Here is an 18,702-nt window from a genome sequence, read left to right on the forward strand (position 1 = left end):
TCGTCTTCTGTTTTCTCTCTGTTTTCTCATAGGTTCTCAATAATTATATATGCAGGTTTAAAGAGTCAGAATCCTTGGAATCACAAACCCTTCCTTCAGATATATCCTCTATACCAAAAAACAAAAAAAGAAAAATATGTAGATGGAGTAAAATTAGTCATGAAATATCAAGAATTTTTGGATTACTTAGGGTAACCCAAGTTAAGAATTCTTTATCTTTTTACTATTTAAAAATGGCTAGATACTCTCCATTCTCTTCTTCTTAAAACATTTTAATCAAGTTATGTATAACATTCTCATAAAGAAATTAAAACATTATGGATAAAACTAAATTTCTTCCTTGATCACCTTTATTTTAATGTCTTTCCTAGGTGTTACCATTATTTTCATCATGGTATACATGCTCTGAGTTTTTTCCATGCAATTATCAATAGTTATATGTACCAATTAAAAACAGGTATATACTATATTTGTTTTCATAAATGGTATCAGATGATTGTTATTCCATTATTTTTTTTTCTACTTCACAATATTGCTTAGATATTTTTAAATCTCACTACACGTATAATATATTCTAAGTGCAGCATAGCATAATACCATGTGTAACTTACCATAGTTCCGTGGTTTTGGAAATTCAATAGGCATGAGAACCATCTGAAAATGCTCGCTGTACCTCACCTTTAACGTTTCCAATTCTTTGGATCTGGTGTGGCCCAAGAACTTGCATTTCTAACAAGTTCCCAGGTGCTGGTGGTGTACCTGGTCTGAGGACACACTTTGAGAACCACTGCACTTATTAGCTATTCTCTCTTTGATGGATTTTGGGATTGTGGCCACTTTTTCACTATTACAAATAAATGATGAGATGGTTATCTTTATACTTCATTGGGCATATATGTAAACTGAGTGTTTCTCAAGAACAGATAGTAAGAAGTAAAATGCCTTTTGTGCACATTTAAAAATGTTGACTTTGTGAAATAGCTGTCTTTCAAATATCCATTTTGTAAAATGTCATGTGGGTTTATCACTGGAAGACAAGGAGGCAACACAACTACGTGCTTTGCTGTCTGTGCATGAATGAATAACACTTAATTAACAGTGACCAATCAGTGACAGACTTTGGAAGAAGAGGTATGATTGGTTATTGATCAGGATGCACATCTGCTCTTTATGTAGTGATTTTTGGACTGAAGAGCTAGCAGCACAGTTCGTACTCTATACAATAACTCACAGTTAATATACTGCAGTAACTAAAATTTGAACCATATAGCTGGGCCTGGTATTATTTATGTGACTGAAATTCATGCATATCAGAACCATGCAAAGCAAGGATTTCCTGTATTTGATGTGAAAAAAAAATAAAAAAGAAACTCAATTGGACATATAGAATAAAACAATTTCCTTATTGTGGAAAACAGATTATATCCCTCTACTCTGATCTTTTGGTCTGCTGACAGATCAACAAGTTAATGATTAGTATGGAGATTTTATAAGCCTGGTGTTTTGCTTTGATTTCTGGTATAATTTAGTCAACCAAATGTTGTTTAATCAGATGCAACACAATTTCATACACAATGAATATTGATTGTATAATAATTATATTCAATTTTGAGAAAATTTTTTTCCAGTTTTTGTTACCATATGATATGGTTTTTAACAGTTTGTGTCAATCATTTGTGTCAAATGTTCGGCCTTTTTGAGTGGATGGATTCTGTTTTTCATCAGGTGTTTCTTGTTTTAAGCAATTACTATTCCTATTTAAATTATAAATGTTATATAAATTTCCATTTGAGAAACCCACCCGCAGATTCATAACTGCAGACAAGTTTGTTTTTTAGTCAGGCTGGCTTTTAGTCATGAGATAAAATGCACAAATTATGTAACTTGGTGACAATTATAAAACCATTTTGTGAATGGGCATTTACTGGAACTGCTCAACTGTATAGATAACATTCAGTGTGATATCAGACAGCACTGAATACTTGAGTAACTTCTGAGACTTTGCACATTATAGTTTCTCAAACTGGGGTTTATGGGCATACTTTTAGGAGCTCATGAATTCTTTTCATTAATTTAAAATTTTTGCTTTTTCATTTTGATAATCATTTGGCATAACCGTGATATCTGCATTTGTTTACCTTTGTGTTTAAAATCACCTGGGCAGAAGTGCTACTTGCACTTTTAGTGGCCATGGCCTTGAGAAAGGAGCAGAGACATACTTCATACATAAATAATACATTGGCGCCCATTGAAAGCTTGTTTTGTCATAAAGTGCTGTATGAACAAAGTTTTCAGAGTAGTTATAAAAGAGACAATTGGTGGGAAAATTAAGTCATCACTGTAGCACAATAAAATAGGCATGTGCTTTAGCAGGCAATAAATATTCATTAATTTGTTGGTGTGATGGCAGATTAGAAGGCTGTTGTAGAGAGATATAATCAGTTTGTTCCACAATAAAGAGGTTGTTCCAGTCTATATGGTATGGTTTCAGCAAACAACTTAAAATTAATTTGAATTTTTTTTTTTTAGTATTTACTTTAAAAATCACTTCATTGAGGTTTAATTTACATAATCATGAAATTTACTCATCTTAAGTGTGCAATCTAATAATTTTTAGTAATTTACAGATTTGTGCAACCATCACCATAATCTAATTTCCATCACCCTAAAAACAAACCTCATTCCCATTTGTGGTCACTCTCCATATCCACCTCCAACCTTACGCAGCCGCTAATCTACTTTCTGTCTCTATAGATTTGCTTTTTCTGGACATTTCATATAAATGGAATGATACAATATGTGGTTTCTTGTGTCTGGCCTTTTTCACTCAGCAAAGTGTTTTTGAGGTTCATCCATGTTGTAAGACACATCACACATCAGTACTTTGTTCCTTTTTATGGTTGAATAGTTGTGTGTGTGTGTCTTATTTTTGTTTGTTCATTCACCAGTTGGTGGACATTTGGGTTGTTTCCACTTTTTAGATATTATAAATAATGCTGCTATGAACATTTGTGTACAAGTCTTTGGATGGACATATGTTTCCATGTCTCGTAAATAGATGCCTTGATTGAGAATTGCTAGGTCATATGGTAAATTTATGTTTAACATACTAATAACCTGACAAACTGTTTTCCAAAGTGACTATGCCATTTACATTCCCACCAGCCATATATAAAGGTTTCAGTTTCTCTACATTCTCACCAATGTTTGTTACTGTGTTTTCGTGGTAGTCATTCCTGTGGGTGTGGAGTGGTTAATATTTACTTTTAAATTCATTGTGAACTTATAGTTTTATAAGAGTTGTAAGTTTAAGGAGCCTAGTTATGTGTTCATACTCAATTAAATAATATTATAATTATTTGTCATCAGAAAGTGATCTCTAAACATATTTTCCTAGCAAAAGGAAGGTGTTAATTACTCAAATTTGAAAAACATTGACCTAAGTCATCAAGAAAGGTTCACCTTTGAAACAATCTTAAAAATATATTGAGTTAAAAAAGTGCTTTATAGAATAGTGCATAGTTTGTTTTTTTTTAAATTTATTGGGCTGACAATTGTTAGTAAAATTACATAGATTTCAGGTGTACAATTCTATATTACATCATCTATAAATCCCATTGTGTGTTCACCACCCAGAATCAGTTCTCCTCCCATCATCATATATTTGACCCCCCTTACCCTCATCTCCCACCCCCACCCCCCTTACTGTCTGGTAACCACTAAACTATTATCTGTGTCTATGAGTTTTTGTTTCTCATTTGTTTGTCTTGTTCTTTTGTTGCTTTTGGTTTATATACCACATATCAGTGAAATCATATGGTTCTCTGCTTTTTCTGTTTGACTTACTTCGCTTGGCATTATACTCTCAAGATCCATCCATGTTGTAACAAATGTTCCTATATCATCTTTTCTTACCGCCAAATAGTATTCCATTGTGTATATATATACCACAACTTCTTTATCCATTCATCTATCAAAGGACATTTGGGTTGTTTCCATGTCTTGGCCACCGTAAACAAAGCTGCAATGAACATTGGAGCGTACGTGTCTTTATGTATAAATGTTTTCAGATTTTTTTGGTAGATACCCAGGAGAGGGATTACTGGGTCATATGGTAATTCTATTCGTAATTTTTTGAGGAACCTCCACACTGCCTTCCATAACGGCTGCACCAGTCTGCATTCCCACCAACAGTGAGAATAGTGTATAGTATTTTAAAACGCTCAGAAAAAAAAAAAACAACATAAACTATTTGCTTATATATGCATAAAATATTCCTGGAAAGATATGCAAGCGACCAATAATATTGATTTTCTACAGGGAAAAGAACTGGTGATCTGGAAGACCACGGTGGGAGGAAAATGTATTTTTTGCCCTTTTATATCTTTTAGCCACATGGTGTATATATTTCTTATTTAATACAGAAATAAATGTTTTTCTTTTGCTAAAGAAGAAATGTTCTGTTTACATAATAGTAATGTTAATAATGTGTATCATAATCATAGCTAACAGTTATTGAGCCTGGCTGAGTTCTTTATATCAGTTAATTCTCATAACTGCCTTGTATCATAGGTACATTTATTATCCCCATTTTACATATGTGGAAATGAAGGCTTAGAGAGATTAATTAACTAGCTCAAGGTCACACAGTAAGTGACAGAACAGGGATTTGAAAGCAGGTATTCAACTGTAGGGCTTGTACCATTAATGACTACCGTGTTTCCTGGAAAATAAGACCTAGCTGGACAATCAGCTGTAATGCGTCTTCTGGAGCAAAAATTAATATAAGACCCGGTCTTATATTCGGGGAAACAGTAGGTTAATAAAATCACAAGTCATTCTTGTGTATGTCAAGACAGTCCTGGGGATGACAGGACTTGTGGTTTACCAACTGGGGAGGAAGTGTTGATACGGTCTGTGCCTGTCAATTTGATCGATGTGGGACCCTGTGCATCACCAGGAAGCTTTAATGTGAGGTGAGAGGTGTATAGGAAAGCACGGTTTATATTCTTTGATCTACTTTATGTACCTCAATGTATCTTCTCATTCTCATTGATATTTTCATTATAAAATTATATAAGCTTAAGGATTTTCTTTTTTTAACTTTTCTGGGTTTCCACTATCCTCTATGATTGTCATCAAGTTACATAATTTTGTGAATTTTGTCTCGTTAACTAAATGCCGGTGACCTGTTGGGTTGTAGCTCAGCTCAGATGTCAACTCCTCAGAGACCTTTACTAATTACCCCATCAAAAGTAGCTCGTCTTCAGTCTTCATCTCTCCACTGCTGCCAACTCTATCCGTAGTCCTGATTTATTTTCTTTATAGAACTTCTCATTATCAGAAATGATCTGGTTTTTTTTACATGTTTACTTGTATTTGGCACCTGGAACTGTGCCTGGCCTATAGTAGAAACTTAGTATTCATTAAATAAGTTGTAAATAGAATCTTTTCATATTTTTCTCTAAAAATTTCTTGTTGTATGGAGTAACAACCAAGATGTTTCACCAAAATGTTCCTATCTTTCACAAAGAAGGAAAGTATAAAGATTTCGTTATTATTTTTCCTGGAGGATCTAAAATCTTTGGCTTAAAGTCTATCAGTTCAGGGCAAAGAAGGAACAGGCAGTTCTTAAAATTTCTGTACTGTTGGTGATGCATTGGCCTTCTGGCCTCAGGCTGATATGTTTAGCTCTTAGAAAAAATAACACAACAAAACTGACACATGTATTCTCAAAATAACTGGTTAATGCGTGTTATTGCATCTTATGATTTACATTCATTTTGTGTTAAAATTGATCGCCACTGAGTCACAATTTCCACTTTGTAATGGCATTTGCAGTTCTTCGCATATATCTTTTAGTTCCTTCTTTTGATTTAACAGTCCCAGAGTTCAAAGGAAAAAAACAAAACATCTTTACCTGGTATTCGCCTTCCTGAGTGAATTTTAGATTTAGAAAGTAAAAATTTTTTATTATAAGAAATCAGAATGGATGAATCATTTTTCTAGCCGTTGGGCATGATCCACCATATTCTCTGCTTATTTAGCTGGTTTGTGTCATAATTGTCAGTTGCTGTGTGGCTGGGGAAAATTACATTACTCTCTGACTTTTACTGAAGTATTTTTACCCCGTTTCTTTTCTGTAGTAGACTGATTTATGTAAAATTCAGTCCTACAACTAAGTATTACTCTAGAGTCAATGTGCAGGATAGGTGAAAACCTGGTTTCTGAGTCACAGAAGTTTGAATTCTCTTTTGGCCAGTTCATGTGCTGTATGACATGGCAAGTTATTTAATCATTTGGACCCTTGGCTTCCTTGCCTGTAAAATAAAATTTAACAATATCTATTTCTTTGGGTTGTGGTAATTATTAAATGAATAATGTATGCAAAGTCGGCACACAGTGACAATAAAGCATTCAGTAAATAGTAGCTCTTAGTATTTTATAATTGTTTAAAATAAAGGAATTCTAGGACACAGACTCTTACAAGTTGATATCTCAAAGTATTACTTCACATTACTGAGATTTTGTTCACATCAGAAGATTGGATTTGACTCTAAAAATTAAGACTACTATTTAATCTGTTATCTGAACTGATTTTGTTTTTAGGAGTACTGGCTATCCAGTTTTGATTCTCTTTTATCTCTTTTCCATTCTCCTTTTTCTTCTTTCTGACCTAGTTCTCTTTACCTCCCTCTTTTTTCCTATAACCTTTAAAAATCTCTTAAGTCAATTCACAACTAATTTTTTGCTGTTTTAATTCAGTACCTTAATGTTTTTAGTGAACTTCTTAAAAGTCAAATTATTTTACATGCAGTAAAATTCATTCTTTTTGAATGCTACGAGTTTTGAGATATGCATACAGTCATATTACCACCACCACAATCAAGTTATACAACATTTTCATTATCCCAAAAAATTCCTTCCAGACACTTCTCTTGACCCCCAGACAATCAGTGATCCAATTTTATTGTTGCCTCTATCAATAGATTTTTTTCTTTTTATTGCTGTGTAGTATCCCCTTGTATGAATATACAACAGTTTATCTGTTCATTAACTGATAGACATTTGGGTAGCTTCCAGTTTTTAGGTATAATGAATCAAGCTGCTATAAATGTTTCCATGCAGGTATTGTTGTGGATAGATATTTTAATTTACTTGGGTAAATACTTAAGAGTAAATTGCTGGGCTGTATAGTGTGTATTAACTTTATAAGAAATTGCCAAATGTTTCCAAAGTGTTGTACCATTTTGTTTTCTTAGGAGCAATGTGTAAGAGTTCTAGTTACTTTACGTTTTTGCCTATACTCGGTATTATCTGTGTTTTTAAATTTAACCATTCTTTTGGGTATGTAGTGATACGTAATTTAATTTCCCTGATGATTACTGATATTGATCTTCCTTTTATGTTCTTATTTACTTTACATATTAATCTTCTTTGGTGAAATGTCTGTTCAGATCTTTTGCCCATTTTTAAATTGGGTTTTCTTTCTTAGGTTGGTTGATAAAATTCTTTATAAGATATGTGTATCACACATATTTCCTCTTAGTCTGTGGCTTGCTTTTCATTTTCATGATGGTGTCTTTTGAAGAGCAGCTTTAATGTACTTTTTTTTTAATGTATTTTTTTTTAATTAGTTTCAGGTGCACAAGACAAAGTAATACTTAGATGTTTATCACTTATATCCCTCACACTGTGTGAACCCCCCTCCCCCCAGCCACTACCCCTCTGACATCGCACACAGCCATTACATTTCCACTGTCTCTATTCCTAATGCTATACTCCGCTTCTTGTAGGTATATACATACATATATACACACATATATATAAAATTATAGTTGGCATTTATTATTGTTCAGCTTCAGCTTCAGGTGTACAGTGCAGTGATCAGGCATCTACATCATCCCTGAGTATGATGTAGACAAGTGAGGATGATGGACAAGTGTCCATTGGATACCCTACAAACTCTTTATAACATTATTGATTACATTCCCCAAATTGATTTTCCAAACCCCCTGGCCATCTTGTGGTTACTGACTGTGCTTTCTAATCCCCACACCTTCCCCCTTATCCCCACCCCCGCTCCCATCTAGCAACCCTCAGATTTTCCTCTATGTCTCTGAAACTGTTTCTGATTGGTTCATTCATTTATTCTTTTCTTTAGATTCCACATATAAGTGAGATCATATGGTATTTGTCTTTCTCTGTCTGACTTATTTCACTTAACATAATGTTCTCTAGGTCCATCCGTGTTGTTGCAAATGGTAAGATTTCTTTCTTCTCTATGGCTGCATAATACTCCATTGTATAAATGTACCACATTTTCTTAATCCAGTCATCTACTGATGGGTATTTCAGTTGTTTCCATGTCTTGGCTATTGTGTATAGTGCTGCAATAAACATAGGAGTGCATAAAGATTTTTGAATTAGAGTTTTGGATTTCTCCGGTTAGATACCTAGGAGTGGAATTGCTGGATCATAAGGTAGTTCCATTTTCAGTTTAATGTACTTTTAAATAGTGTTCTCTGTCCTTGCCCATTGTCTGCTTGTTATTATAAACCATGCTTTCTTGAATTTTTTTACATAGAAAAATTTCTACAAATATTTATTAAATGAAAAATAGTTTTTCAAAAATACCCCATTTTTTATAATATATAACTTATGTATTTATGTTTTTCAATTACTAGGCAAAGTTTGGGATGTTCATTTTGGAATGAACGTATTATGTGGAGGAAATGGAGAACTCGCACTTTCTACTTTTATATGATATGGCAAAACAACATGAATTGCTTTTGTAATTAAAAAGATATCTTATACTTCAGAAAACAAGACATCATAAACAAAATTAAAATACAAAGTATAAACTCAAAAAGTTGAAATACATATTGAAAACAATGGGCTACTATCTATAATAGAGTTTCTGCAAATTAAAGAATGGGATATTTGAAAATTAAAACTGATCCATGGAAATGAATTAACAGATAGTAGACGAGATACAACTGACCAATAGACTCGAAAAAAGATGCACAGCTTCACTAACAATTGATGAAGGAAAAATTAAAATGCCAGCGAGGTACTACTTGTTACCTATAAGAGTGGAAAAGACAAAAAAGACCTATACTGTCCACTGTGGGGAGGAGACAAGATGGGATATCAACTACTAAACTTTTTCCCTACAGAGCAATTTGATAATACCTATCAAGTTGTAAAATGTAAACTATGATGATAAGGTTTGGTGAAATGACTACTTTTAGGCATTGTTGATGGGAATGTAAATTGGTACTATTTTTGGAGGGCAATTTGGCATGATGTTCCAAATTACAGACACAGATACTCTATGATCCAGTAACCCACGTTTAGGAATTTCTCTCATACCGACACATAGAAATGACCAAGGAATAAGTTTATTTATTGCAGCATTGAATATAGCAACAGATATGTTTTCTTGAATTTTATTTTTAGCATGAAACAATGACAGTCTAAAAATATCTTTTTTCATATAGCTATGAAAAAATAGTTCTTAGCTATATTCTTTGTCTTTTATGCTCTAAAACAGCAATTGGCAATTTATGACTAGACGGCCAAATCCAGTTCATGGCCTGTTTTTGTATTACACTTGAACTAAGAATTTTACAATTTTAAAGGGTTGTAAAACAAAATACAACAAGGAATATGTGATGGAGATCATATATAGCTTGTAAAGCTTAAACTATTCACTACCTAGCCCTTTACAGAAAGTTGGCTGACCCATCCTCTAGAATCTCTTCACAAGCCCCTTACTATTTCACTCTCCTGCCTGGAGACAAACAGACTGAATAGATTCTTCTTACATCTTCTCACTTCCTTAAGGAAAATAGCTGTAGCTAGTGGAATGAGTCTGTGGTCTGAGGGATTTTCCAGGGGATCGGGTCTGAGAGTAATCCTTTTAGGGGAGTCTCCTCTCCTTGTGATGGATGCTCTGTTTTCAGGGAAGCTGTTCTGTTTGGTTTCTCACTAGTGGGTACATCTTTGTTTTGTGAACCCTTGTGTCATCTCTTGAACAACCTTTTCAACTGCCAGCTCTCTACTGTTGTGAAATTGCTTCCATAAGAGCAGCTTTTCTACTTTGAGAACTTGCTGCTGTGGGAATTCATGGTTTGTGGGATATTTTCAAATGAGGCTATTTTTCTAATCACTCTGGTCCTTGTCTTACAGAAATTTCTGGATCGTTTCTACCTTTGTTTCTCATTTGGTTTCCAATTCTGATACTTCTCCCTATTGTTATATTTTCCTAGGTTATTTCTTTTGATATTTGGACTAGGTTAGCCTAATGGATTCCTCAAGCAGCTATTTTTCCATAGACGTCTTTTATATTTCCTGTTTTTAAGTTTTGCAGGACTTCATATTTATGTTCTTTCTGCATCATCTTCAGCATCTCCTCTGCACTGGAAAGATATATTTCACATTCTTGTGTGACCTTCCATGTGTCCTTAATTTCTAAAGTCTATGTTTATATTTTTATCCCGAACTTCTAAGGACTTTATAATCGTCATCTTTATATGTGACGGTGTTTCTTGTTACTTTGCAACATGAAGTCTTCCTTCCTTTAGTGTCCTCTTTCCTTCCTCTCCAAGTACTTGGTCCTTTTCACCTTACCTTTTTGCCTCTTTTTGCCTCTCTAATTTCTTCAAAATTCTTCCTTCGAGATTCAACTCAAGTGTCTTCCTTGCTTGAATCTCACTTAGAATACTACAACAGTCTCTACTGTTTTTTCCCCATTATTCATGCTAAATCCCTTTAATGCCTTCCTGATGCATTTTGATTAAAACTCAAAGTTCTTGTCCTGGCCCCTGATGATTTCTTCTCTTTTCTTAGTATATTCTAGCAAAATGACTGAGGGATTTTTCACACAGTACTTTTTTCTCTGGTTAGAATGCTTCCCCCCTACCTCTGGTACCTGCCCCCCCTTCAAAAACATGGTTAATACCTTCTTATACTTAGGCTTCCACCTAAATGTCCCTTTTCCGGAGAGGCTGTCCAAAGTACGGCCCTCCCATTACTTGCTCCCTTCACTCTTTTTATTCACTGTTAGATGCAGAGCCCCTAACTGCTACTTATTCTGCTACTAGAATTAAGACTTAAGTCATTTCTAATATCAACATTGTAAAAGAAGCTATTGGGAATAATCAAACAAGTCTTAGTTTTTGCTACTCATCCTCATTGATTGGCTGCTTTTGATATTTTTTTTAATCCTCAGAAGACATGAAAACATATTGTTTAAGTATTTATTACTTTTTGGACTTACCGTATTTTAACATGAAACTTGACTGTGAGACCATATAAAGTTATAAAGCTTTAATCTCTACTTGATTGGGTGATAGAGTAGTTTTATCACATTCCTAAGTAAGAATATACATTTTAATGGAAAGGAAGGGTTATTGATTGGCTTTAGTAAATTTATATTTAGTGTTGGATAGAAATTTTCTCTAGTTTTGTTTGAAAGACATATGATTTTGTAAAGTTAGTGCAAGCTTTCTAACCGTTAGTATGTTTAAGCTATTAGGTGATATACGTATTCCTAATTAATTGTGCATTGGAAATCTATATTTATAAATTTAAAAGCTCAAATGTTGAAGTAGCTGAACATTTATTTTTGTATGGAATAGTATTTTCCTGATAGTCTCATTAGAAACCTTAGATGGTTCTTCCCCATGTCTATTGCTTTTTTTGTTCTGTTTTCAGGACTAGATAATATATGTTGCATACCTGGAAGGAACAGACAGTTTCATCAAATACTATAGGAAGATGGCATGCAAATCTGAAATTATATTTTCTCTATTATTGCCTTTCATTTCCAAGAATGAAGGGGTTATATTTGACATAGTGCTTGAGTTTTTTGAGTGGGTACGGAAAATCAGAAAAAATATAAGAATATTTGTCTTGAGTATTTTGGTAAGTAATAATTAAAAGCACATGCTAAACTTATATTAACTTGTAATGAATTTAAATGTTCAGTGTATTCGATTCAGATGTATTCATTACAGTTAGCTACCAAGATTTTATACCCCTCAAATAACCTCAAGGAGACCTTGGAAGTAAAGAAGTAAGAATCCTAGCAGCTACTTATTTCACATATTGTGCTGGATGCCTTTATGTGTACTCTTTCTAATCCTCACCTGGTCCTGTAAGTATCATTTCTCCTGGTTTTTCGGTGGCGGAAACCAGGACTCAGCACCGTTCGTTATACAGTTAGTGCCTGAACTCAGTCTCAGGAGCACGTCTGCAAAGTGCTGCCGTCTAGTCCCATCGACTCATTTTCCAAAAAGCGGGGAGACTGCGGCTAGTGAAGCCGAAAGACTGGCTCATCACCACACAGCTAGTTAGCAGCAGAGCGAGGACTTGGATCCCTGGCCCTCTCACTCACATTCCGGTACACTTTTCACTACATCAGGACACCTTGGCTCCTGAGCCCCAAGTGACAGCCCCAAACAGCTGTGTTTATCTGTCTTGCATGTCTCAGCTTGTTTTGCTAGCGGAGCAAAAACTACTTAAAAGGATCCTCAGTCTTCACCTTTCCACTCCCTTCCACTTACACTCATATCGTCCCCCGTGCCCCATGAATAACTTCACAGAAAGAATTGTGCAATGTCAGTAAGCCTTCCTCGGGTGTCAGAGTTCCTCCCCGAGAGAACATTCGCTTCCTCATGACTCCAGTTTACTGTTAGGATTGCCTTTCCCCCTCTTCTCTTTGATGGGAATCTTAGTTGTTTAGGCAGGAATTTGAGGAGCAGATGTTCTACCCCTTGAACAAGCCCTTTAATTCTCCTTAGTTCTGTGTCTAATAACTCTTAATCCTGTCCTTTTAACTCTGTGGCTAGCAGAATTAAGAGCAAAGTGGCACAGGAATGGTGAGCTTGGTGCTGAGGATTTCATTTTAATGTTGCAAAGAGAGCAGGTGAAGAACAATGAGGCAGAGGGAAAACGTTAACGTTTTCCTATAAAGCAAAAAAGCAAGGTGAGTAATAGTGTGGGATCGCTGAGATTTTGCATTTCCCTCCAAATATAACTAGAGCAGTTTGGTGGAGCAAATAGCCAGATAAATGGAGCCACTGACTGTTTTTACTATCTAGTCTTACTCACTGTTTTTTAGATTTTCCTTCTTTATGGAAATAAAAATGATTTACCCGAAAAAACCAAAATGATTGCTTACAGTACTTGATATTTCATGGTTACGGAAGAAAATTAAGATGTCCCCAAAATGGGAGGACTGTAAACAAAGATGCCCTGTGAACTAAATGGTTCATTATAACTATTAATATATAAGTCTTAGCAGTCTGAACTGTCTAATTATCGAAGATCTGATCTATTTGTGTGTGTGTGTGTGTGTGTGTGTGTGTGTATATAATATTGGACTAAACAGCCTGTAATTTTCTCAGTTCCTAATTACCATGTTTCCCCGAAAATAGGACCTAGCCGGACAATCAGCTCTAATGTGTCTTTTGGAGCAAAAATTAATATAAGACCCGGTCTTATGTTAGATAAGACCCAGACTTATAGTAAAATAAGACCGGGTCTTATATTAATTTTTGCTCCAAAAGACACATTAGAGCTGATTGTCCGGCTAGGTCCTATTTTCGGGGAAACATGGTAGGAATAGCAGATAGAAGGAACAGTCACGGCCCCTAGGGTAGAGATAAAACATTCAAGGAAGAGGCCTCCGGGACTGAGATCCAGACCTTATTTGAGAGGGCAAGGCTGTGGCTCCGTGAAAGATAAAGAAGGTGCTGTGGTGCCGCAATGGCAGAATTTGCCAGAAACCTGTCTCACCAGGGTCACTCTGCTGCAAAACCACTTGAGGAAGGTGCTGGGGGAACCTGCTGGTGCTGCCAACTGTGGACTGCTGTGCACGTCAGGAGCCTGGATGGAGAAGCTGCACCAGCAGCAGAAACGGACCCTGGAGAAGCCGTGTGCAGTGCAGGAGCCTACCAGGAGGAACACACTAGCCCAGGAGGAAAACCCATTCCTCCTGCAGTGTCTCTCCAGCACCCTCTGCCTACAACACTTAACATCATGCCGACTGGCAAAGGAAGAATACTTGAAGGGCCCAATTCAGTTTGCAGAGCAGGCCATGAAGGGTGAATTGGAAGAGAGGCAATAAATGGACAACTGACACATTTGATCAAACATGTCATTTCATATCTTATTCCTGGTACCTTCTTATGGACTTATGTTTAAATTTGGGACTCTGGTCAGAATTTTGCTGAGGACCTCATTCATTCCCAGTGTTATAGGAAGGATGCCGTGTGCTCAGAGAGGCGTTTCTAATTTAGGAAGAAAAGGCCCAGGCAGTAGCCCCACCATTGCTTTTCTGGGTTCCTTTTTCATAAACATTTGGTTTGGGAGCTTCAGTTGCTCATCTACCTTGATGCTTTGATCTTGGGCATATGGTGAAATTCCTCACACTGTCACACATTCTAACCCCAGAGCCCACTCGGATCTTTGTTTGAATTATCTATGCCATTAGCATCAGTACTGTGAATTAGTACATTAAGAATGGCTTTTGAAGAATAAATATGTCAAAAACTATCAGGTAGAATTTCAGCATTTTGGGAGGAGTGGTCAGTATCAATTTTGAGCAGCAGTTTTTCGTTACTGGTCGCTGTGCAGAAAAGCAGTTTCATTGGTGTCTGATTTGGATTTGCTAACCAACCAGGAAGAATACTTCTATTGAGACCTAGCCAGACACATGTAAAATTTAGTTTTTTGTATACTGTTTCTAGAAGACAAAATTATGAGTAAATAGTTTTTTCTTTTTTTTTTTCTGAAACACCCGTTTATGTCTCAGCCTTGAAATTATGGACTCAGAAAGTAAATTGGACTAAATAGCCTAAAATTTTGTTAAAAATTGTCTTATCACTGAAGTTTATTTTATTTTATTTTGAGATTGGTCTGTTAGGATAAATCAAGGAATTCAATTGATTTTTTGCTAACAAAGTTACATTCATAAAGGAAGCTATGAAGACAGCTTTAAAAAAAGAAAAGTTCATTTTTTTTTTTTTAAACTTTTATTGGGGAACATTGGGGAACAGTGTGTTTTTCCAGGAACCATCAGCTCCAGGTCAAGTCAATGTTTTCACTCTAGTTGTGGAGGGCACAGCTCAGCTCCAAGTCAAATTGTTGTTTTCAATCTAATTGTAGAGGGCTCAGCTCACTGGCCCATGTGGGAATTGAATCGGGACCTTGGTATCATGAGCACTGCACTCTAACCAACTGAGCCTACCGGCCGCCCAAAAGATGTTCATTTTTTATTTTTGAAAGAGAAATTTTATATTTGGGACTTCAATTATTAAGTTGGTTTTCCACAAGAATTCTTTATGGATTTGCGTATTAATATCTATTTAAGGTGTATAAGTTCTTTCCGTTGGTATTTATTTGGGGATTTTTTTTAAGAGGATGGCACCTGTGATAGCATACCTTTAAAATGGCTCTGGTCTGATGCTTTACCATGCCAACTCTGAGGTATGTCATAGACAGTTTTTTAGCATGGTGAATAAAAAATTTTTTACCTGAGGTGTTTATTTCAATAGTCATTTCTAAATTTATGTCTGAAAGTGACATTTAGGGACTGCACAATGAGTTTTTTAGTACTGGTAGTTTTATTGTCCAAATGGCCTATAAAGATTTCATTAGGTTTTTTTTTTGTTTTGTTTTTAAAGAACATTTTACTTAGTATTTCACTTTTCATCTATTTTATGAGACGGTAAGAATCTTCTGTTGCTCCAAAGTGGAGACTGTTTTATGTTGTTTATTTCACATTAATGGCTGAACTGTTCAGTGCACTAGCCACTGGCACCTGTGGCTATTTAAATTTAAATGAAATAAAATGAAACATTAAGTTACTTAGTTGCAGTAACCATATTTCAAATGCTTGATAGTTACATGTGGCTAGTGGCTACTGTGGTGGATAGCACAGATATAAAACGGTTCCATCATCACAGAAAGTTCTCTTGGACAGTACTGGTCTTCCAGTAGGTAGGATGCTGCTGACAGACTCATATTGCAGTTGTTGTGATAGCTTTCCTCTTCTTTGGGGTAGATTTTTTTTCATTTTACAACTCTAATAATTTTTCAAGCTCTGGGAGAATTTTATAATTTACTCTTTCTGGTTAAAATAATATGTATTTCATTTTGCCCTAACAATTATGTATGTATATTTTTCAAATTATACACATTCCTACTACATGGAGGCGACTACTGTTAACATTGTGGTATTTGTCCTTCTAGCTTTTCATACTCTCATATGTAAATACTTTATTTTACAAAATGAGTACCATTCTGTGTGTATTGTATTATAACCTCCTTTTTAATGTTTATACATATCATAGACAGATACAGGTGGAATTTTTCTAAAATTTATATCCACTTGGCAAATATTTATAGAGCACCTCCTGTGTGCTAGGTATTGTTTCAGGTTTTGAGCATAGGGTACTGTATAACTATAGTCCTGTCCTCATAGAGCTTTCCATCTAGTGAGGGAAGACCAACTACAAACAAAACACATATAATAACAGATGGTGATAAGTCCTATGGAGATATAACAAACAGGATGAAGTGAGTTACACAGCTTCATTCTTAGGGACATTTAAGAACCATCCCCCTCCCTTTCTGTAATTTAAAAAATTAAATTTATTGGGGTAACATTAGTTAATATGCATTTCAGGTGTCCAACTTTATAATACACTTGTTTAATGTGTGCTTATCACTGAAAGAGTCTCCTTCCATCACCTTGTATTTGACCCCCTTTATCCTCTTCGTCCTCCCCAACCCCCTCTTCCCTTCTGGGAACCACCATTTTGTTGTCTATATCTATCAGTTGTTTTTTGTTTGTTCATTTGTTGCTTTTGTTTTATTAATATTTTAAAATTAATATTTGTTAGTGTTAATTTTGGAAGGGTGGTTCACCATAGGCCTCTGATGGACCTTCATTAGCAGCAACAGTTAGGTCAACTTTGGAGAGTTGTTCTTGGTCCCATACATAACTTTCATCCTTTGCACCACTGCTATTTTATTTATAAGACTATTGCATTAGCAACAGGGTAGGTGATAAAAGCTGACCAACTGAATTGCTTGGTTGTTCATTACCTGTTTTGAAGTTGATGTTTTCTGTGGTTAACATGTGATACAAAGACCTTCATACTTGGTGTCCATTTTCATATGTCGATCTACGTGCATCTTCCCAACATATCCTTGGTCTCGATTTCTTGATCTTTTCCAGGGTTTATCGCTCATTTCCCTGAGACCATGTTTCTTATCAATGTAGTTGTTACTTTTTGCTCATCTGATTCAATTAGCATAATGATATGAAGATTATGGACCAGAATGAATTTCTTTGGATTGTCCAGATGGTCCAGGTTCCTTGGGACTATGTTTGACAAAGGGCCAGAAAATTAATATAGCCCTGGTTCAAGCATGTGAGTGTATGCTGCTGTTGGTTGTATGGGTTGTATGGGAAAGTCAACTGCTTTTGGTCCTCCTCTCTAATAGAATTAGGAAAACACGCTTTCCCAGGTCAGTGACTGCATACCACTGACCTGACAGAGAACAATAACCCTGTCTTTATATGTTACCAGAGATGACCTCTGTCTTCTCAATATTGTCTTTAATTGGTGATTAATCATCCTGAGCCTTTCATTGTCTTCGTTGTATTGATTGCCCCTAGCAATAGCTATCCAATTCCATAGTTCTTTTAATTACTATTTTTCTTGTAGTAGTAATTAAATGCCGGAAATATTGCACCAGCCAGTGCCTTCCCTTTCTCCGATAACCTTTTAGAAATTGCCATTGCACTGCTGTACATATCAGAGACGGCATACCATCAGTGATGGGTCTTCATTGCTAGCCAGTCAGGGATTGATACTGCTCCAAAATCTCATTTGGGAGTCCACTTCATAGGACCACTTTTGATACCAACTTTCTCAGGTCAGGTTCCTCAAAAACATACTTTGAAACTTCAGAATTTGCATACAGGAGGTTTGTTGAGGAGTGTTCCTGGGATCAACCCCCGTGAGAGAAGGTGCAAGGGAAGGAGCATCAGGAAGATGGAGAATTGACTTGCCATGTAATTGCAAGAGCAGTCTCAACTGATCCTGCAGGGCTTGCTGAAGCTAGAATAACCCTTCCAAGGCCACCCATATTGAAGCAGAGGGCTGGGCCACCTTACTGCTTGTCAACCAGTCATTGAATGTGAGCTGCTTTGGAAGGGTAACATAAACTTGGGTGAGGGAGTTCTCTGCAACTTAGGGAAATTCCTGGGGGTTTAGTTGTTAGCCATCAGTAAGCCAGATCCTGGGATCAGGGGTAATGAGTACTTTGACCCTGCAGAGGTAGGTCTGGGTGGCACAGCACAACATTCACTACAGCCACAATGGCAAGATTAGTTTTAGTGGAGTGGGGAGGGTGGAAAGGATACTATGGTGCTGAAGAGATAATGCAGGAGATGAAAACTTGTTAAAACAGCGAACCTGTCAAGGGGAAGAGAGAGAAGATACTCAGTAGAAGTTCCTGAGGAGACGGGAAAGGATGGGATCAAGAATGTAAGTAGTAGAATTGCTTTGTGCAGGAAGTGGTTCATTTCCAATATTGTAATCAAGGAGAAGAAGAGAGTTCAGATGAAGATAAGTTTATAACATTAATGGGAGGAAGTTGAGGCAGTTCTTATTTGTT

General features: G+C 35.9%; 1 protein-coding gene across 1 annotated transcript in view; it reads left to right on the forward strand.

Annotated features, from left to right (window-relative positions):
• The window catches only part of WDR70 (WD repeat domain 70), a 248,107-nt gene that overhangs the window by 50,220 nt on the left and 179,185 nt on the right, over positions 1-18,702 (forward strand). The gene's annotated exons all lie outside the window — the stretch shown is intronic.

The sequence above is a fragment of the Rhinolophus ferrumequinum genome, chromosome 7 (assembly GCF_004115265.2).
Source record: "Rhinolophus ferrumequinum isolate MPI-CBG mRhiFer1 chromosome 7, mRhiFer1_v1.p, whole genome shotgun sequence".
NCBI classification, from domain to species: domain Eukaryota; kingdom Metazoa; phylum Chordata; class Mammalia; order Chiroptera; family Rhinolophidae; genus Rhinolophus; species Rhinolophus ferrumequinum.